Here is a 22,646-nt window from a genome sequence, read left to right as displayed (position 1 = left end):
AAATGATTTTTAAGGTGAGAATACCTTAATATTTTCAGGAAAGGTGTTGCCATCTCATACTCAGCATTAACATAATTATGTTTGACTGGAAGTTCATAATATAGAGACCCAATATAGTTTCCAGTTAAAGAAAGGCATTGCAATTGTAGCAAAATCATGCAGTTATCTGTGGGTTTTAGGTTGCAAAATATACTTTCTATGTCAGAAAGCTGGTGTTTCATTAACATTTAGAATACTGAATTTCTAAAGACAGCCAGATGAATGAGAGTCAAAGAGAACGTATGTATTTATTTAAATGTTTATCCAGCTATGTTCTGTCTCCATGTTCATGTCATAGTTTGGTGGTACCTTCTGCCAGCCAGGACCAGAAGTGACTGGCAGACACACTGGCATAGTCTCTTTTGTTCAATGCAATGAAGAACAAAACAGAGAGACTTTCTGCCCTTCTTCACATCAGCATAAATGCCCTTGCAGTCTTGCTAAAGGAACACTCTTTTACTTACAGCCCCCCAGAAAGCCTGTCCATTTATAGAGTTTTACACTGGTAGCTAAGCAGCTCCCATCCCTCTCATTTCTGTGCTGGAAGCCTGTTTAAATCAGACAGCGGTGAATCAAACCTCTGATCCCAAACTCTAAACCCACTCACCTTACAGATTAGAACCAGCTGCTTCTTATTCCTCGGTAGGAATCCATACAATCTATTGCACAGATACATTAAAAACTGCAGTACTTTTGGTAAATTCAAGATAATTTATTTTTTCCTGTTAAAATGCAATAGAAATACCAAGAGGCACAAAGCCTCAGGAAAAGGCTTTAACACAAACCATTCTGTGATTCTATGAAATATTTAACTATAAGGAACAGTACAACTATATTATACTGAGCTAGTAGGGCTGCCCCAGGAAAACAGCCTTGGAACTGTTTTTGGTGTAAGATAGGGTATATGTGGCACTAGATAATGTCATATGAAATGTTACAGAAATAAATAGTGAGATTTATGACTAGTTTTCTACATTGTGTCTTGACCAAAGTGACAGGACTTTTTCCCTCCAATGTGATCTTGCTTCAGCTGAAATTAATAATAAAATTTGTAGAGTTCATTGAGGGAACATTTCATGCTTTTGTTAAATAGCAATGGCTTTTTGAAAAGTCTCATTTACTGCTTCAGCTAAGTTCAAAGTCCAGAGTCTGCATAAGTTCTTCAGAACAATATTAATTTTAACAGACTGCACTTGATGGCAGGTTTGTAGACCAAATAATTGCTTATACAGTAGTGTTTTAAGAATAATAAAAGCATCACTTTTATTTAGTTTCATCTGCCTTTTTATTAAGATAAAGTTTATAATGGCTTTGGCTATCAAAAAAGAGGTATCAGAGCAATTTTAGGAAACTTCTTTTCTTTAAAGCATCCAACACCATTGAGCTAAAAGTTGTAAAATCAGTTTTATAATTTGAACTGTTTAGACTTTGTGTCTTCACTTTATTTCTGTTCTTTTCAAATACATACAGAGGAATACATACAGAACACTCACTCCCTGGATTCTAAAAGTTAATACTGCAATATGCACTCAAAAGAATTCAATTTATAACCCCACATCCAGCTCAACAGTATATTAAAAAAAAAAAAAAAAAAAAAAAGGAGAAATCTCAATATATTTGTATAATTGTTTTACAAAAGTACCTACTGTAAAAGACAAAAGGAATACTAACATGCCAGAATCCTGCTGTGACTAAGGAAGTGCCAAAGTCATTCAGCTGCCCCAATCTTCTGAAATAATTCTAATAAAGTATTCCAGAGCTTCTGCCACATAGAAAAATAAGGATTTTCATTTTTTAATACAGGTTTCTTCGAGGCAACTCTTCCAACTCAGTTTGGTCTGAAGTACTGCAAGCACAAAACATTGTGGCCCTCTTATGGCTGGTAAAAATATCACACTTGGATTTCTTTCATATGGACCTACTGTCATTTTCTTCCCTTTGTCATCTTATAAATCTGAGCAGGAAATGATAAATAAGATTTTCTATTTTGTAGCTACATTTAGCAGTAGCCCCTGGTTTAATCTGCTGGAATGTAACACAGTTTGACCAGTGTGCAGTGGTCTTTTGGTGGTTTGGTGGTCTTTTCTCAGAAATGTTTAATTGCCCACCATCCTTTCCCCAGGGAAGCAGGAAATCTGTTAGACTGTCCCATCAGTAGACAACTCAGAGGCCAGCTAACCTGCTGGTGAGTAGATCATCCTGCAGTGGATGAATCATCAGTTTACAAATCAAGGTAACTCTAGATAATATGTGTGGGGTATCTGCAAACATCATACATGTTGAACTCAAAAATGAAAGAGTCTTACAGTGAGAGCAGGTGGGATAGTTTGTATTGTTCAGATAAAGCCTTGTATGTTTTGTTTCATTGTCCAGAGCTTTGCTAGATTTTTCTGTTTGCAGTTTCACAATACTTTTCATTGTAGAGCCTGTCAAATTCTGACAGTCTTTGTCAAGCTCAGTATAGTCCATGAGACAGTAAATAGAATTCATTGCTTTGATCAAAGACTGACAGAGTGTGATATTTAACAGCCTAATAAACAGAAAAGTCTGCTTTGAGCTGGGGTGGAGCAGTGCATTTAGGTATCTTGTCCTCAATGAGCTTCACTTTTTCTGGAGTGAAGTAAAGTGACTGTAGGATGGTAGAACTTGGCTGGGGTTTGTTGAGTCTGCGTTTTGTAATAGAACAGAGGACTCGTTGCTAAGGGAGATCTCTGATTGTAGCCGATGGAGAGTTAATTGTCCCCATTGCTCGAAAAGGAAAAAAGCCTGACCTAAGCAGAATGTTTCACAGATGTGTCAACCAGCACAAGGAACATTTTAACAAATAGTGTTTCCAGGATTTTCTGATTTTCTTTTAGGTTACATATAATGGAATACAATGTCAACTAGTGAGGTAACAGCAATAGAAATTAAAGGGGGTAGGGATAAGAAAAATCTGCTTGTAATACAGCCACAGGTGTGCTATCCTTGGGTAACATCTAACATTAGGTGTCACCTGGTAGATCTCATATATAAATAGGTCTGAAGATTACAGATGTGGGGGATGAGATAGATGTGAGCTTGTGGGGATGAGATGAAGTATAGGAGTAAAAATATTGTTCAAGCAATTCAAGACTGACAGATAATCTTGGAACAAACAGGGCAGATTTTGTCATGGCAGAAAGAAATCTGTGTCCCTAGAGTTGAGGCAGAAAGTCTGATGGTGATAAATACAGCAGAGAAATGAGCTTACTATATGAAGGTAAGTGCAGAAATGGGACGTAGACTCACAAGGAAGCAGATATTGGTAGGTGATCCCATGGGAAAGAGACAGGAGGTGAAAAGATAAAAATCTTTACAGAAATAAAGCTGATAAATATAGAGGAAAAAAAGGTTGCTCCTTCAGTCCACATGGTCTTAGACTCCATCTAGCTGATGCCATTTGTAGTATCTTTCTGCAGCTGTCTTCTTGAATGTTAGCAGCTGCTAACAGGGATTAGATATAATTTTTCCCATTTTCTCCTTTTTTTATGGAAGTCTGGCCTTCATAGAGATCATGAAAAAGAAGACAAAGGAGAATGTTAGAAATGTAGAGGAATGGCATCTGGATTTAGGTCTGTGCAAGAAGAAAGTGTTAAGGAAACAAACAAAAAAAAACACAACTCAAATAAACAATCAAAAACAAATAAACACACAAAAACCAGGATTGCCAGTAAAGCAGATGCAGGACATTAATTGTAAGGAACAGGTGGAAACTATGGGGACAGGGTACTGAAAGTAATACTGCTGGGAAATGGAATATATTGGTTTGATATTGCAGGTGCTGTAGGAGTAGACAGTAAAAGAATGCTAAGGAAAATGATCACAGAAGCCTTTAGGAGAAGTCTAGTAACCACAGAAAGTGAAAGTGCATTGTTTAAAAAAAGAAGAAAAAGAAGAGAAGGAATTAAAGTATACAAGACAACCCAAGGTACCACAGATGTTTTGTGGAATATTTGATTGCTGGGTTGCATATGTGGAATATGAGATTTGGACTTCAAGTGGATGGTGAATTCAGCTACAGAAATAACTGTCCTGAGTCAAAATAGGCATAAACAAGGTGAAACTTTAAGTAATGAGGAAAGAATTTCAGAAAAAAAATAAAATCAAAATAACCAGAGACTGTATAACTAATTATAATATAAAATAATGACCCTTTTCTTCATTTACAGAAAAACAAGTGGTAAGATATAATTTTACCAACTCAATTATTTTTGTAATATATGGTAATATTAGAGAAATTTTACTATATGGCATTATAAAAACTGTAAGGTGATGTAAGTGTATCTCAGTGGAGAAAGCAGACTGAATGTTTTAAACTATATTCTCAGAATTTACTTAGAAGTATATTCAAATAAACCATCTTCAGCTGTTGTGTAGCTGAACATGGAAAATGTTTTCATTCCAAAATAATTCAGAAGTAGAGGTAAAGGGACCACCTTCAGGTACTGGAACACAAAAACACACTGTAGCTGCCGCTCAGTGCATGGGAAAGGTTAGGTGCTCTAGCCTTAATGACAGGCTACATAAAGTGAGCATTTTTTAATTATTATTTTATTTTTATTTTTTCTAGCATTTATCTTTCCTATAAGAACTGCTAATTACAAGAACCTGACTTTAAATTCCTGCTTTCTAGGGACTGGATTTTTCGTAGACTTCAAGGTTACAGTGAAGTTTTCCTAAAACTCCACTAATTCAGGGAAGCTCCAAGGGCAGGAGTGACCTTTACTCTTGAAACTGAAGTGGAAGAGAAATAGGCAATCTCCTTTGGCTTTACAGTGAAGTATTTATTGCCATGAGCTGCCCTGTTTTGGTTGCCAATAAATAACATAAAAATTTTAACTCCATCTTTCTTGTCCATGGAGTTATTCAGAAGATGGTCCTTAGAAAGAAGTTGGTTCTAGTTCTCTTTTAAAGTTAGGTTACAGCAAAGAGATAAATTGCAAGATTAACAAGGACAGAAATAGAGTAAGAATGATTCTGTGGCCGAGCATCTAAAGGTGAAAACTATATTCCAATCTATGGTAACTTTTGCAGCTTGTCCAGTGGCCCTTGATTACACCTGGATTTGTTTTTCCCACACTTGGGGGAGGGTGGGAAGTATTTAAGTATTTTAGCATTTTTGTATTTAAGAAAGTTTTAAACTGGTGAGTAGCATTATGTTTCAGTCTGTCATCACTGTTATAGACCATGGTGTAAATCTGCACTATGAATTTAGCCAATCTGTTATATATAAAACAGATGGACTTTGTTGGCTTTGGACTCATCTGTGTCTTTGCCCTAAGCAAAGAACTGCTGGTTTGCTGCCCCAGTCTACATGAAAGGTAAAGAATATACGATCTGCCTCCTTGCTGTGCCCTGCTCTAATGAAAGTACTCACTACCATCCCAATATCTCTCAGGATTTCAACCCTTACATATGGGCTAAAGCTAAAGACTGATTTTTTATTTATTTATTTATTTATTTATTTTTTCACTCTGCTTTTCCCATTGTGCTGTTCTTTAGGTAGTTGGGCATGGGAGAAAGACAAGTGAGAATATTATTGCTCTCCATATAATTTGACTCATAGACAGACCAAACCACATCTGAACCAACTTCTTGATGATGTTTGAATAAATTTATTATGAAATGTATTTAATTTACTGCAAATTAATTATTAACACTTTTAATGTTTCAGAAGACACTACTTTGAAAGTTCTTAAATAATATTTTAGTCACATTGAATGAGAAAGACAAGGAATCCTGTACACTGTTAAAGCTCAGAATCCAGACATAAAATATTTACTATTTTTCTGGTAAATATTAGAGAAAGGTAAGGGCAAGCTACTTGTTCTTGGTGTCTAGAAAGAATATCAGCAGGTGTTTTCCTCTCTAAAACACAAAGCTTTTTTCTGGCATTAATCACCTGATCAGATATCTGAACTTCATTGATACAGCCTGGAGGTCTTTGGCTTTATGTCCTTACATTTCAGAAAGAAATATATTTTTCCCCTGAAGATTTCCATAAAGATAGGAATTTCCCTTTAAATCAAACAGAAGAGTGCATCTGTGTGTTTTACAGCTAGGCTACAGTCACTCTATTCATGGTCCAAACCAGCAGGGAGCCATGCATATTTTATCATTGATCCATTGCAGGGCCAAGCACACCCACCTCCCCATTAGGCTCTTGGTCTTCACTTGGTATAGCAAAGAAAGCTTGCATATGTTCAGATCATGGGTAGATCAAATTTCAGACTAAATCTAGGGGCATCTAGAAGCACCCAAATCTAGGGGTATCTTTTTTCAAAAGCAAGAAATTACACCTCTCCAGACACAACAGTAGGTTGGATTCTAATTTACAGAGGAAATTTCTAACTTATTCTTCAGTGCTATGCACAAGTGATAGTCAAACTACAGTAAAGTGGCAAGGTATCATACAGAAGACTCATGTATGCATGATATAGCAAATATATAGCATTCTGTACATTTTTAATCCCCCAGGTTCTTTGCCGGTATTTTCTGTTTGAATGAATTTACATAATGAAGACATTAAATTCTCCAGAAATTTAATTGTTCTAGAAACTACTTTCCAGACTGTTTAAGAAAGGACCTTCAAAGAGTTGGGCCTGGCAATTTTGAAATATCATTTCAAAAAAGAAAAACTGGGGTTGTTTCTCCCTTGACACAAACAATTAACTCTGTAAGACTGGAGAGTTGGAGGGAAAAGTGGCAACTTTTAGCATTTGTCAACATAACACTGAACACACTTAGATTTGACCTTCAGAAAGTGAATGGGGGAAATTTATGTAATTCAGAACTATTATTTAACTTTCCAATCAAGTAGATAGTTTTCAGCCATAGAATATGGAAGAGGCAAAAAAAATATCCCTAGCTGAAGTGTAGCCTTGGCTGCCACATTAAACATGGTTAATGCGTACTGTCTACATAATTGCACAACCCTTTCAGCTCCAAATGTGTTACTACACCAGAATATCACTCAAATTAATTATATGGCAACATGTGAACATCTCTTAAGAAATATTATCTTTTCTTTTCCTTCTTTTTTATAGTTGATACTATGTCAAGTACATATATTTTATATTTTTAATCAACAACAATATAAAATAAATCTCATTAGTTTATGCTTGATGTTTTGAGTCAAAAGCATTTTTTTATACTTGAGAACAAGTGTAAATCTGCTGCTTGAGGAAAAAGAAAATAAAAATAGCATTAATACCCCAAAGAAGAGACAAGCTTTAAACTGCATTTAAATTTATAAATGGCACATTTATGAATAAACTGTTTGCTTTATTAAACGGTTAGTTTCTGAAGTTCTATAGCTCTTCATGGGTTTCTCTGTATTTTTATGATTCTCTTTGGTATCCTTTCAGAAAGTAATTAAATACATTTCTATTCAGACAGGCTCTATAAGCCCATGCCTGACACACTGAAATGTGCTTTTTCAGATTAAGACTGAGTGAAATGTTCCTGTATCTCTCATACAGCAATTATATTTTCAGTGTCTGATTTTTTGGGCATAATTTAGTAACCCCTAGCTTATTGGTCCTTGTGGGTGTGTCTTGGTTTGAATTTCTTGGCACAATACCTTGCTTTCCTTATTTTAAGGACTTTTAGGACATTTTAAGGACTACATTGGTAAGTATTGGTAAGGGCTGTACCTATGTACAGCCCTAAGATGCATATCATTACAACACATGCCACTGGATGTGAAAATGGAGATATTGCAAGTTCTCATAATTGCTAGTTTAAAATGGAGTTTATTTCTTCATTCAGTTAATTGTAATACTCTTAAATATAAAGATGGAAAAAAAATTGAACTCCAAGTTAATACAGATTGCTTGAGATTTGTTCATTTAAACTGAATGGTTATGGAAAAAACCTGCTAAGCGTGAAAGTATTTTTCTTAAGAGTTCGTTATTTCCAGCAGCAGTTTTTGTCTTCCCCATATTAAGGCAATTCTGAGAAGTACATATATACCTATATATGTAGGTACTACATATATAGGTATATACATATATATATATATATATATATATATATATATACATATATAGGTATATACATATATACACCCACTAATGTGTAGTTGGAAGTAATTTGTGAGGAGGCTTTTCTGCCAATGAATGTCTATTCATTTTTTTTCTTTTGAAAAAACCCTTCGTAATTCTAATGTGCATGGTACATTGCAGATAAGTCTTTTTTTTTCTTCTTTCTGAACTGTTATCTTTATGTAAATAATAATTCCATTCTCTGTCAAGGAATCAAAGGTTTCAACCATAACAGAAACTATATTTTATATGTCCATGGGAAGTAGTGAGATGTAATAGCTAGTAGGCTAAGGTAGTAGCTAAGTAAATAACAGGTGTTTTGTGTTTTTTTTTTTTTAATTTTTTATTTTTAGTTCATCTCCAGTTCACCTTAAAATGCTAGAGATTTATCAGAACCTACTAAAAGTAATTTGTTCAACTGAAAGGGGATAAATAGGACATTCTTAAAGGGATTTTTTAATATGTAATTGCAATTTTCAAGGTCATAAAAATTAAAAATCAAAAAGTTCAAAACAGTAAGTCACTTAAAAACACAGATTTAAAAATTTTCACACAACACTGTTGCTGAGGAATCTCTGATGTCACATTTCTAAAACAAATGATCCCAGGTTTAGATTTTTTTTATTATTATTACTTATTAGGGGGCCTGGGCCTAGCTGCCTGGCACCCCTAATAGCACTGGTTAGAGCAAAAACATTGCATGTGACAGTGTTCTGTGATATCTACTCCTGATGACTTCAGAGAGACCGAGCAGATCCCGAGTTTTTGGAGAATTCAGTTGGGAAAACAATGTGATTTTTACCTGCCATTCAGGAGTACAAAATGCTACCCTCTAGCCAGAAACAGCAATAAATTCCTGTACTTGATGTGAGTGCATAGACTGGTTGAGAGGACCAAGCAACTCTCCAGTAATATCACAAAGGATCTATGACAGGACCATGAATATGTGGTCTGAATGTGCAATAAAAGAGAGGGTAGGGGAAAAAACAAACAAAAAACAACATCATTCCTATGTACAATCAGAACCAGTAGGCCTTATGGTAGATAACTATGAGAATTTGACAGCTGAATATTTGTAGGACCTGGAATACCTGCTTGATGCCTTCCAGTTACACCAGGAAAGTTGATAGATGGCATTACACACATACTTCATACTGCAGTCCTCATGCTTTAAAAGCTGGCACCTGTGTGGTGCCAGAACAGACTAAAGGATGCCATTGTATATAGAGACAAAATAACATCTGTCCCAGGGCACCAGAGATGGGTCTCATTCTCTGAGGGGTTTTGTCTGCAGGCAGACCAGGCCATTTGCAAGAGATGGCAAGTCAAGAGCCATGACTGACAATCCAGCCATCAGGGCAGTGCCTTCGCCATCAGGGCATAATCTCACAGTATCCCCAAAAAAGAGCAGAGAAAGGGTACGCTAACCAGGTTCAGTTAACAGGCCAGCGATCACTAAGTAACAGTGGTGAGGCAAGTCCAAGGCCAGGCCAGGAAGCCAAACCAAGAAGGTAAAAAAAAAAAAAGAAATGCCAGGCACAGTAAAGCTATGTCATAGCTCAGGCAATGGCCAAGGACATGAGCATAATTGCAATTATGCTCCAATGCCTGAGCATAATTGCAGCTCCTGAGTTAGCATGTGGTTGAAGGACCCAGATAAGACTGTTGTGCACAGCTTCTCTGTTTTCATGACACTTAGATCAAGCTTACACAGCTGTACTATATCAAAGGACACCATGAACACAAGCATCTCCTACCCTGCAAGATGATGTTTAACAGGAGGAAGGTTTTGATTGGTCTGGGTAATTAGGTTGTATTGCTGTATTTTAAGTACTGATGATTTTGCAATCACCATTGTCTGAAAGGATGAAAAATGTGGAGCTTCTGGAACACAATAGATTTCTCCCTCTATTCAGGGGAGAGGCACCATACTACAAATAGGAGAGATTATGCTATCTGAGAGGAATGTTGTTTGCTTGACTCCTTATTTCCTGATTGTGGTTAATGGCATGGGGATCACTTTTCTCTGAGATGAAGACTTTACCTGATTCAACAGGCAATACATCTGTCAGTAGCGTTGAAGTGGTCACTTAAGAGCTGCAGTATAAACCTTTAAATAGAGTGCAGAAGACAAGTCACGGGGGTATATTTCATAGGGAAGGAACATCAGAAGCTTGTGTGCAAACTAACAGGGCCTATATGACAGGTACTGAGATTGCAGAGTTTGCAATACCCAGGACAAGAGTAACCTTCTGTTCATGAGCACTAAGGATGCAATAAACTCCTAAAGCCTGGAGACTTCTCCAATTTGATCACAAGCACGTGTACTGAAAGCTTTGGGCCTCAAGGGCATGGCACAGGTACAGAAACGTCTTACTCTCTCTTATTAGATATAGTTTCTTGGATTCTGCCTGATGATGCACAGTTATCTCCTGACTGAACTAAACATCCAAGTAAATGCACATCGCTTGCCCCTCTAATGGCGTTCTACTGCTAGCTCAGCTGCAATGGTGTACACCAGGCACAGTGTGCTCTCCAGGAAGTCTGTACACACCCAGACCGACTGCCCGCTCAAAACTGCGGTAGTTCAGGTCTCCGGGTGCAGGGAGTGCCTGAGCCTGTTGCTACCACCTGCACCCAGCACCCAGCCTGATGGCCGCAGACGGGTCCCTATCTCTGAGGGGAAAACGGATCCTGGTCCAGGAGCTGGCAGGGCTCATCGAGAGGGCTTTAACTAGGTGAGAAGGGGGACGGGGCTGAAACAAGGCGTGTTAGAGCTGTGCAAGGGGTAACAATGGCAAGACTGGGAGAGAAGGCAATGGCCCAACTGAAGTGCATCTACACTAATGCACACAGCATGGGTAACAAACAGGAGGAGCTGGAAGCCATCGTGCGGCAGACAGGCTACGACTTGGTTGCCATCACGGAAATGTGGTGGGACCACTCTCATGACTGGAGTGCTGCAATGTCTGGCTATAGGCTCTTCAGAAGGGACAAGCAGCATGGAAGGGATGGTGGTGTGGCTCTCTATATCAGAGAGAGTTTTGATGTCGTGGAACTTGAGGCTGGGAATGATAAGGTTGAGTCCCTATGGGTTAGGATTGGCGGGAAGGCCAACAAGGCAAGCATTCTGGTGGGTGTCTGTTATAGACCGCCAAACCAGGATGAGGAGACTGATGAGGAGTTCTACAGGCAGCTGACAAAAGTTGCGAAATGGTCAGCGCTTGTTCTTGTGGGGGACTTCAACTTCCCAGATATATCCTGGAAGCACAACACAGCCCAAGAAAGCAGTCTAGGAGGTTTCTGGAGAGCGTGGAAGACAGATTCCTGACACAGCTAGTTAGCGAGCCTACCAGTGGAGGTGCCCCGCTAGACCTTCTCTTCACAAGCAGAGAAGGACTGGTGGTTGGAAACTGTCTTGGGCAGAGTGACCACGAAATGGTAGAGTTCTCCATTCTCGAAGAAGCCAGGAAGGGGACCGGTAAAACTGCTGTCTTGGACTTCCAGAGGGCTGACTTTGAACTGTTCAGGACACTGGTTGGTAGAGTCCCTTGGGAGGTGGCTCTGAAGGGCAGAGGAGTCCAGGAAGGCTGGGCAATCTTCAAGGAAATCTTAATGGCACAGGAGCGGTCTGTCCCCACGTGCCCAAAGACAAGCCAGCGGGGAAGACTGGCCTGGCTGAACAGAGAATCGTGTCTTGATCTTAGCAGGAAAAAAAGGGTTTACAATCTTTGGAAAAGAGGGCGGACCACTCAGGAGGACTATAAGGATGTTGTGAGGCAGATCTGGATAGGCTGGACTGATGGGCTGAGGTCAACTGTATGAAGTTCAACAAGGCCAAGTGCCGGGTCTTGCAACTGGGGCGCAATAACCCCAAGCAGAGCTACAGGCTGGGAGATGAGTGATTGGAAAGCTGCCTGGCAGAGAAGGATCTGGGAGTGATGGTGGATAGTGGGCTGAATATGAGCCAGCAGTGTGCTCAGGTGGTCAAGAAAGCCAACGGCATCCTGGCTTGCATAAGAAGCAGTGTGGCCAGCAGGTCTAGGGAAGTGATTGTCCCCCTGTACTCGGCTCTGGTGAGGCCACACCTCGAGTACTGTGTTCAGTTTTGGGCCCCTCGCTACAAGAAGGACATCGAGGTGCTCGAGCGAGTCCAGAGAAGGTCGATGTAGCTGGTGAGGGGTCTGGAGAGCAAGTCCTACGAGGAGCAGCTGAGGGAGCTGGGTTTGTTCAGCCTGGAGAAGAGGAGGCTCAGGGGTGACCTTATCGCTCTTTATAAGTACATTAAAGGAGGCTGTAGCGAGGTGGGGGTTGGTCTGTTCTCCCACGTGCCTGGTGACAGGATGAGGGGGAACGGGCTAAGGTTGCACCAGGGGTGTTCTAAGTTGGATATTAGGAAGAACTTCTTTACTGAGAGGGTTGTGCTGCCCAGGGAAGTGGTGGAGTCACCATCCCTGGAAGTCTTTAAAAGACGTTTCGATGTAGAGCTTAGGGATATGGCTTATTGGAGGACTTGTTAGTGTTAGGTCAGAGGTTGGACTCGATGATCTTGAGGTCTCTTCTAACCTAGACAATTCTGTGATTCTGTGATATAACCAGAAATAAAGAGCATGATGGCATGCAGCTTCAAGGAGAAACAAGAAGTCCTTGAGGGAAAATCCTCAGGTTTTGGGGGAATAACACGACAACAAATTAGTGTAAGTACAGACATGCCTCAGGGTTTTATTGTCTTAGAGCTAAATCTCAGAGACGGATGAATACTAACTGGTCCCAAACCAGAGGATGACAAGTTAGCTGTGGAAGGCAGTTGGAGAAGATTGTATCTTTATGCTCTTGATACAAGGGGACGGGGCAGGTGTTTTCTGGGCTATGTAGAAGGACTTGGGACCTTTTAGCAGCAAATAATGTGCATAGTCATTGCTACTTGGTAGGAGAAGGGTTAACAGCTTTAAACTAAATGAGGGTATACTTAGATTAGATATAAGGAGGAAATTTTTCTCTCAGAGAGTGTTTTCAGAGGCACTGGCACAGGTTGCCCAGAGAAGCTGTGGATTCCTCATCTCTGGAAGTATTCAAGGCCGGGCTGGATGGGTCTTTGGGCAACCTGGTCTGGTGGAAGGTACCCCTGCCCATGGCAGGGGGATTGGAACTGGATGGGCTTTCGGGTCCCTTCCAACCCAAGCCATTCTATGATTTTACTTTCTAAAAGCAGCTAAGACAGAAACAATATGAAGTAAAGTATGTAAGGAAAGAAAATACTGGAAAAGGAGGAGATAAAATAAATGGATGATTGGGTAGATGACCAGAGGAATAGAAGATGGAAATTGTCTGAGAGAACACACAAATAAGCAACAATATAAAAAGATAAACTGGAAATCAAAGACATTAATGGGCGACCTTTCTAGTCGGTATTTAAAAGGGTTTTGAAATAATGGTTGAAGTTATTTGCTGTAGAGAGAATTATCAAGGTATATAGTTGGTATAATATTTACTAGTGTTTGTCATTTTGTGTGGCAGCCATAAGGGTTCTTTCATGATGAATTAATTATGTTACTATGTACATTAGTGGCACAGTACATTACAAAACTGGGAATAGCCCTGGCCTTTCATCTAGACATGGTTAACTCTTTAGAAAGTAGTGTTAAGGGCCAGTTGAATTGTGTCCTGAAGAGATCATACCTTTCAACACCTTCAATAACTTTTGCAAAAAAAGTTTTATTAAAAGTTTGGTGTGTGTCTTCATATACATTACAGAGCTAATAAAAAAAAAATAAAAAATCAGGGCTCAGAAATTTTGTTGGAGGCTTAATTGCCATATTTTTACTTGGTTTGAAAAAGTAGTTATTTAACCTGAATGAACAGGATGGGAGGATAGGTTTTTGTTTGTTTGTTTGCTTGTGTTTTGTTTGTTTGTGCAGAGTTGACATACAGTCAACTCTGAGATAATAATGTATTTAACTTTGTATTTAACAAATAAACAGTCAATTAGACCAGTCCATTAGTAGTATTATGCATGTGCATAAGACTTTATAGATTCGGAGTTTAATAGTTCCCCTATTTTTTTCTTTGAATTTCAGCTTGTTGTCTAGACAGCACAAGTTCAGACAGCTCTAAACTGATATAATCTTCTTACATTCATTTGACAAATGTCTGAAGCAAATATTTCAATAAAAAATATAAAAAGCTCTTTCTTGAGACGTTGCACTTCAAAGCAAATCATTAATGTTTTGACACAAAACCAAGAAAAAGTATTTTGTAAGGTATAACACTGTTCTTCTATTTCGAAAGCTCTGCAAGGTAAGCTGCGGAGTAACAATTTTTAAACTCTAGGCTTGGGTCCTTCAAATGTTTTATACATGTTAACCTTATGCATATAAATATTTGTATAAGTATTTGCGAAGTCAAGGTCATCAATAGGAACTTAATACTGTTTGACACTCTAGTGTCTGTCCTTTGTCTCCTTAACATAACTTTGAATCACTTTCTGCATAATGCCAGTACTGAAAATATTGTTTGTTTTGTTTTGAATGTGGAAGTGCTGTAGAAGTTTTCAAAATACCTTGTTGGCTGTCAAGAAAAAAAATATGTTCTATGACTTAGGCATAGTTGCCTGGATCAGGCTGATGGTTATTTAAATATGTCTCTTTAAGAAATAAACACATATATAAAAGTTAAATACATGAGATACCATAAACATTTTAAGTAGTATTATAGTGCTAAAACAGCAAGGTCACTTGGGCCAAACAAGTATCTGAGCTTTAGATCACTTTCAAAATATACATCCAGAAGTTACTGAACAGACAATTTTACATATTTTCAATTAAGCTGGATACCCAAAGACTTTTTAGTCCATTTATGAGTCAAGCAGAAGCAGATACACAGAAGCAATTAATTTTGACAACAAATGCTAAGCTTTTTATCTCTGTATTCTATAATGTGTTCCAAGTACTAAACAGCTCAAATACAAAAATGTCAAGTAGTGAGTCTAGCTCGAAATACAAATATGAAGTCTGACTTGCATTAAGAAATTTGGCATTGGATAACATGATTTACAAATGCCTTCTCAGTAAGAAATATGTTCAAATGCAGTTTTTTTTTATTGCATGATATATTTTCATAGAACTAAGTTCTGAAGGTATGTCCCAGTTCCCTGTCCTAGGTGACTGATACATGAGAACCTCTTTCCTATTCTTCAGCTGAATATCTGTAGTTCTCAAACTCTCAGTTCCACGATGTCAGATGTCTTTACAGGCATTCTTAAAGGAAAAAGTTGTTCAGATTTATGGTTGAAACAGATACTGATTTCTATTTGCAACTCGTGCTGCCCCTTCACCTTCATCCCCTTTAAACTAGGTATGCATTAACTCTTCTTTGCGGTCTGCAGTTCTCTAGTTCTGGTTTCAAGTGAAGCAGTTCCTAGTGTTTCTTTGTTGGTGATAGTTGGCTGGTTTGGATTTCTTTGTTTGCTGCTTTTTTATTTTTTCCCACCCTTTTCCCTTTGGAGAGAACCACAGATTTATTTATTTAACAGTCAAAGCTCTTGCAGTGGCAAATTTCCCTCTTGTATAAAGTTTGTGTGCTTCCTTGCTAAATGCTTTCTCTGAATTCAGTGCAATCTTTAAAGCATAACTGTGCATCATCATGGTTAACATTGACTCCAGAATACTCCAGCCTGTAAATTCAGATTTAGAGAGAAAATGTTAATCTGCAGCAAACCTATACTTTAATAGACTGGTTCTTAACAAATAGCAAGCCTTTTTCTAATGTAGATTATGGCACCATCTCTTGAAAGTAACATGGTAAAACAGCAGAGATCTATAGCAAAGGAAAATCACATGCCAACATTCTGCACACATAAAATCGGAACTTTTGTTTTTTTCCCCCTGCAACTGATACATGAATTGCATAACTTCATACACAGACCTATGTTTCTTTTGGCCTATCACAATTTTTCATTGAATGAGGGTCCCTCATTTTAATCGCTGTGGTTTCTTGTCTGTAGTCACTTCTAACACCTTCACACTGGTGTAAATTTCATTCTTCACTCATATATTAATTTACCTCTTTTGAGATAAGTAATGTGTTTCCTTGGAAGATGTTTCCAAAACAGAGTGAAAGAGTGCTCTTCTTAATAATAATAAAAAAAAAAAGGTAGAAAAGAGAAGCAAATTCAAGCTTACGATATCACCATTAGCTATCCAGGAGTTTTCTCAGTTTTTACTTTTATCCTCCATCATAGGCACAGAATTTACAAAATTAATGTACATTTGGGCTCACGTAGCATTTTCTTTGAAGACCCTGATACCATTGAAGAATCCCCCAGCTACTACTGTTTTCTAGAGATCTACCTTGGAAGTTGCCTGCACATTCAGGGCCAGAAGCCTTACTGGCATTCTCATGTTTATAAAATACCTCAGTGTTCATGAGGATTACTTCAGTCTCCACCAGAAAGTACTATCAGGTAAGAAACCATCTTTCAGTATGAAGAATGTGTTAGGCATCTCAACGAATAGATAGTTCAACTGTGAAGACACTGAATTCTTCAGATCTATCCAGCGAACAACCAAGCTTAAATCTTCCTATAGGCTGCTTGCTTTCATGATTGTCCCAGTTCTTGGTTGCCTCACACTGAAAAGGAGTCATGACCTTGCTAGTCATTTATGTCCCTGATATTTTCTCATGATTTACTGACTTCAAATTAGAGCTGAAGGCTTTCAATGTATGTGACAAAGCTGTAGCCTTCAGCAAAAAGTTTCAACCCTGGATTTGTCAAGCAAGAGAAAGCAACTTTGACACATTAAGACCTCCTGACCTTTTATGGATGAAAATGAGGAAACACTCAACAGTCTGATATTGAAGACTAGAGAGGAGAACACTTGATAAGTCTCAGTTGTCAGTTTAGCCAATACACCTTTGAAATGGGCTAGGGGAATAAGAGACATTGTCAAATATCTGTAGTTTCAGTTTACAATTTAAGGACACTGAGCAATTCAACAGGTTATGTTGTAAAGGTGGAAGGAAATGGGATTTCATGCAGGAACTTACTAAACGTGAAAAAAGCAAGTAGTGTGGCTGTAGATAGGGCTTAACGATCCATTCAGGGTCATATTTACAAATCCATTTTTGATCACTTCTACTATCAAAATAAAAATGAATTACCCTATAAATGAAATGAAGAAGGTCTAATAATCAGCATATCATGCCTTTACCTGCTTGATGACAAAAAATAGTTTTCACTGTTTGTTTAGAACTGAAGGACAAAAATAGTAAATGCCTTTTTTTTAGGGGGGGGAATGGGGGTACAAACCTGGTATTCATATTTATAGGTTTAAATTTGCTATGTGGTAATCTAAATACAAAATTTATGACAGAAATTGCACCTCAATTTTAAGGAGACCACAACTTGGAAAGCCTCTGGAGACCAGTAACCTAGGGTGTGCTCTGATGCTTATCTGGCCCAGTTTAGACATATCTAAGCAACAACAAATAAATGCCTAATAACACCCAAGCGTGTTGGCTGGACCTCATGTAAAAATAATTCGAATCATAGCACTAAAGAAAATATTTACTGTGGTTACCAAGATCAAATGGGGAACAATATGTAAAATGGTCACTGAGGTTGATAATGGTTTCACAGCTGAGAAAGACATTAGTGCTTATACTAAAGCCGCCTCACAGGCTCAGCCTGTGGTATTAGGATTCAACAGATGAGTGAAAAAAAAAAAAAAAATAAAAAGATATCAGCTGATCTGTTTAGACAGAGATGGGCACATGTAAAAAGAAAGGAGTCACAGAGGTGTATGGTATATTGAAAATGAGGCAGTAGTGCCAGACTTATGTACATTTGCAGCTCTTTGAAAAATGTCAAATGTTCCCATTATTGCTACTGAGCACAGTGTTGCTATGAGGAGGACATCTAAGCAAATATGTAAGAAGGACATCTGTTTAAAATTTTGACTCCTGAATTGAGACTTTCAGAGAGTTTCAGAGACCTCCCAGGAGCATTTGGGCCACACAAAGCTGATGTTTGGTATTTACATCACAGGCTGTTTTGCCCTGAGATTTTTCTGTGTTAATGAACAACATACACAAAGGCAGCAGTGTAAGTCAAATTCCCCTGAAGACAATGTAACTAGGCCAGCTGACATGCTGAGGCCTTGCTGAATAGAGACGAGTACTGCTCATTCCTCTGGCTGCATTAAAAGCCTTGTCAATTACCTAAAAGCTTTGGAATGCCCACACAGCCTAGATTCAGCTCACATCTTTGCATGGACAGGGTGTGTATACTTGTGTTGGATGCAATAGCAACTTTAGGTGATGAAAGGAAACGTCTACTTCACCTGCAAACTGTGATTGTTTCTCAAAAGCTGAAAACATGAAATTTGTTATTACTTTAAAGCCTAAGACCACTTTCCTCACACAAGCTTTTCCTCCTGATCACGCTTGCAAAGTTTTCAGTCCCTGATCCTAACTCTGAAGCTTCTAGATCACTTCAAAGAAAGTGAGAACAAATGGGGAGAAAAGTTTGAGACCTTGAACAACAAACAGGCTGCTAAGTCCCTCATCTGAGTGTCTGTGTGAGAGTGATCATGTGTGCACATGTGCATTTCTATCTTGATTGCTCAGAATGGATTAATGAGTTTTGCAAGCTACCAGAGAGAATTATTATTCCTGGACTAAAGTTGTTCGTTCACTTCTGTAGGAAAAGCGCTGCTGAGACTTACCAGAGTGAATGCAGCAGAGTACAGCAAGGCATGCACCCTGCTGAGTTCACTCCAGGCATTTGCTAAAAAAGCATGTATCATAGAAACAGAAATGCACTTTTGGGTCTCCCAGGATCTGATTAAATTCCAAAAGGGGAGAGTTTCCCATCATGTTTTCCATCTGCCTGTTTCAAGACCATACAGCAGATTCAGAGCAGGATTCCTGAAGCTAAATCCTTAATTCAAAATGTGTAACTCTTACAGGGTTCATAGCAACGCTTTTCATATCCAAAGTTGTTCAGCATATCACTCACATTCATATATGTTGATTTAGAACTGCATTATGTTTGGTATACACTGTAATCTTGAATGCTGACCTCAATTTTTTTGGTCTGCCTTCTGCCAGGTCATGTGATCAGTAAATCTGTATTTGACCCTAGTTCTACATGTAAAAATTTTGCTGGCAGTTGCAGACTCTGGTGTCAATGCCCTGAATAAAGCAAAAGGGAAGAAGGACAGTGACTACAACCAATGCAGATGGAAAAAATGATATGGTTCTGTAGCAGTAAAATAAAGGTGTGGTACAGATATGAATCTGTATTAAAACTCCATGCATCTATTTACATACATATACATACTGCTGCAGAGAAGACATGCTTTACTAACACTCCTGGAAGCAATAAGCAAGGGACTTAAGCTGCAAAAGGTAACTATATATTTAAGGTATATATAAAAAGTACTGGAAAGTTTTTCCAAAAGGCCTTATGAAACAGCTATAAACACAAGTAACAGCAACAGGTTGGATGCATTTTATAAGCTAGAGTTTTGCTGTGGTATGAATTAACCAAGTAAGTTTAAACACTGTTCATTTTGTTTTCTTTGCAGATACACTGGAGTTGCTACCGTTATGAAGAACTGTGTTTTAGATTAATGTAGGTATCTTTTTTTTTTTTTTTTTTTTTTTTTTTTTCCCTTGTACATTAGTGATCTATCAAGTATCAAGTTCCCTGAATTTCACAAGGTACCCTAACATTCTACTTCTTTTGTGTAAGCTACAAGCCACTTCCCTTTTCATCTCTGCTGATAGATAGTCCTATAATTTTCTTCACTACCAGACTCTATTTGACTCTGGGGGGCATGTGTTAGGGAATGTGTTCTAGTAAGGTAATTTAAAGGAGGAAAAAGAATATAATTAACCTCTGATCATTTTGTAACACTGGAATAACAAAGTTATTTGTACTTGTACCAGCTCAGTTTATTTTTACAATAAATGAATTCTTAAATTTTCTTAATATAGAGGGTAAGACCCATGTCAGTGTTTAGTGAGATTTTCAAAACATATTGCCCTTAAGTACATTTAGGCTCTTAAGTATCTTAGGACATTTACAGCCAATATTTGCAACATCAAAATATCTTTCCTGGAGTTCTATAGAAGGAGCTCCACAGCTGCTGTCAGTATTACATAAGTTACATTGGCTTCCACAAGGTGACTGATCATCAGTTCTGTTCATCAGCACATTAAGCTTCCTGCCAACAAGACACAACTGATTTCAGTGACAGTATACCTCCAGTATGTCAACAAAAATACGTAAGCATTTACCTAAAGAGGTAAATGCTTACCTCATCTACCTTTCTGAGGTAGGCATGGATTATATTTTCCAATATTTTAAAAGGGTTATGTTGCTGGAAATGACTCTTACCAAAACAGCTCAGAGTAGGAAAAAAAATAAGAAATAAAAAATTAGGACAGTAATTAATCACACCAAAAAACTGAATAGCAACAGGATTTTTCCCCTTGAAAGAATAATCAGTGTGGAGTGCAGAGATTATAATGATAAGGCAGAGAGGTGTGAACTACCCTAATTTCTAACAACGTTGTGATATTTTCTGCCATGCCAGTAGAAAAAGCACAGGCATAAAATCGCTACCCTACTGAGCAGCAACACTAAAGACCAGTTATCAATAGCAGGTTGATGCCTCAAGGGAAATGCCCAAGATGTATGTAGAGGTTTGCATTCTGTTCAGAATACTGATAAAGAGCTCTCCTTAAAATGGAGTATGCAGTTATTTGAGCAATTAGGAAGCTTGTCATGGAAAATCTTTTTCTGGATGTCAAAACAAGATGAAATTAAGGAAGATTTCCTAAACAAAATCGTTAGATTAGATAACTAAAACTCAAAATTTTCAGAGACAGTCTAGTGTAGTACCACAAAAGAAAATTATTGTATTTGCAGATAAATAATTAACATCATCTAACAATGTAACACTATTGCAAAGAAAGCAGATATTGTAGAAAGGTGTACTAATTGAGCTGCCATATGGAAGATATTTCTGAAAATGTCAGATATGAGGAAAAAATCACCTGTTTATAACCCCTCTGACTTTCTTCAGTATTGCAGTTGAAGAAGGGAGCCTTTTGCCCTGTCAAAACAGTTTTGCCTGTTGTGCAAAGACGGCATTACTGAAAGCTTAAGGAAAAATATATGGTCAAAATTATCTGAAGTTTTCCTAAACTTCAAAAAAGGGAAAATAGCTATTTCAGTAGGATGCAATCACAGAAGGTCCATTTTGCTTGGAAGGACTGGACAATATTTATTATTCCAACAGCATTATTTTTGTGGGAGAAGCCAGTTTGTGGAACAGGAACTCTACTATAGTTCACAGCAGTCACTTTCCCAGGAGGGTGCACATGAGTAATGTTTTTAATACCATATAGATCATCATCACAATGCATTAAATAGCTAGTGACAGACTGTTTTGTCAATAGAGAGATTGTTTATAAATAGGACAGCTGGAAGCTGACTGTTACTGAGTCAGAAGTCACAGAAAACTTCATACTGAAGGGAAGGGTTAGAGTCTTTGGCTCTTCATTTTGTCTTTATTCATGATCTTCATTCTAAATTGCATTAAACACTTAATTTAAAAATTAAATGTAGTTGATAGTAGATATCTCATTTGAAGCAGCAAATAACTTATATTGGACCAAAATAATAAGGTTGCAATTTAAGTGCAATGTGAAAAAATAGGCCAGAAATGCAGAAAGCCTGAAGTTACTTTAAATACTTTTTGATGACACAGAATGTTAATTGAATGAGTGTTTTGCATAATTGCCAGGGCTCTTTCAGCATAATTAAAAAACAAAACATGACAAAATGAAACAAAAACCTACATTGGAGAGACCCATGGAATGACCTCCTCTGGAGAGCTGACCCAGCTTTCAAGAAATCTCTTTGGTGATTCTTGACAATCAGTGAAAAGGGCCTTTAGGGAATGATTTCTCTCGTTTTAGCTGCTGACACTGTAATTGTCCTGAATACTTCAGCAAGGTGTCCAGAGAGTTATGGTAGTATCTACCAGACTTTCCTAATGGAGCTAAGCACCTGAATGTGGAGCATTTTGCTTTCTCAATTCTAGCAAGAGTTATATCTCTCACTGGTCAGAATATAATCTTAAATCTTACCTCTCATGAGTAATGACAATGTAGCCATTACAACCAGCATCTCCTAAAATCAGTCAGACAAGCCTACTTCTGCATCAGGTCAGTTGTCTTTCAATGTCCAACACTCATGGGATACGGGATATGTCAATGTATATACAAATGTGCATGAACATTCAGTCTAGATTGCTAGACTGAAGATATTAGCTAAATAAGGCAGCAATTGGTAGACTAACTGAGCTTGACGCTGGCTACCTTCACCAGCTGTACAACAAGCAGTGATATCCAAGAAGGTTCTTCTCTAGTTCTTCATCATGAATAGGGGGCAAAGCTTTAATTAATTTGTTCATTTTGCATACTATTAGAAAAGAGAAGGTGACTTCCTAAACAAGAGGTTGGGTG

At 38.0% G+C, this 22,646-nt stretch overlaps 1 long non-coding RNA gene across 2 annotated transcripts in view; it reads left to right on the top strand.

Annotated features, from left to right (window-relative positions):
* The window catches only part of LOC101794455 (uncharacterized), an 85,629-nt gene that overhangs the window by 51,491 nt on the left and 11,492 nt on the right, over positions 1-22,646 (top strand). For both annotated transcript variants that reach the window (XR_002406417.4, XR_011809034.1), the window contains one exon: positions 19,694-19,740. This is a non-coding gene — a long non-coding RNA (uncharacterized lncRNA). The remainder of the gene's footprint in view (positions 1-19,693; positions 19,741-22,646) is intronic.

Source organism: Anas platyrhynchos, chromosome 4 (genome assembly GCF_047663525.1).
Source record: "Anas platyrhynchos isolate ZD024472 breed Pekin duck chromosome 4, IASCAAS_PekinDuck_T2T, whole genome shotgun sequence".
Lineage (NCBI taxonomy): Eukaryota > Metazoa > Chordata > Aves > Anseriformes > Anatidae > Anas > Anas platyrhynchos.
This window is presented reverse-complemented; position numbering and strand designations above follow the sequence as displayed.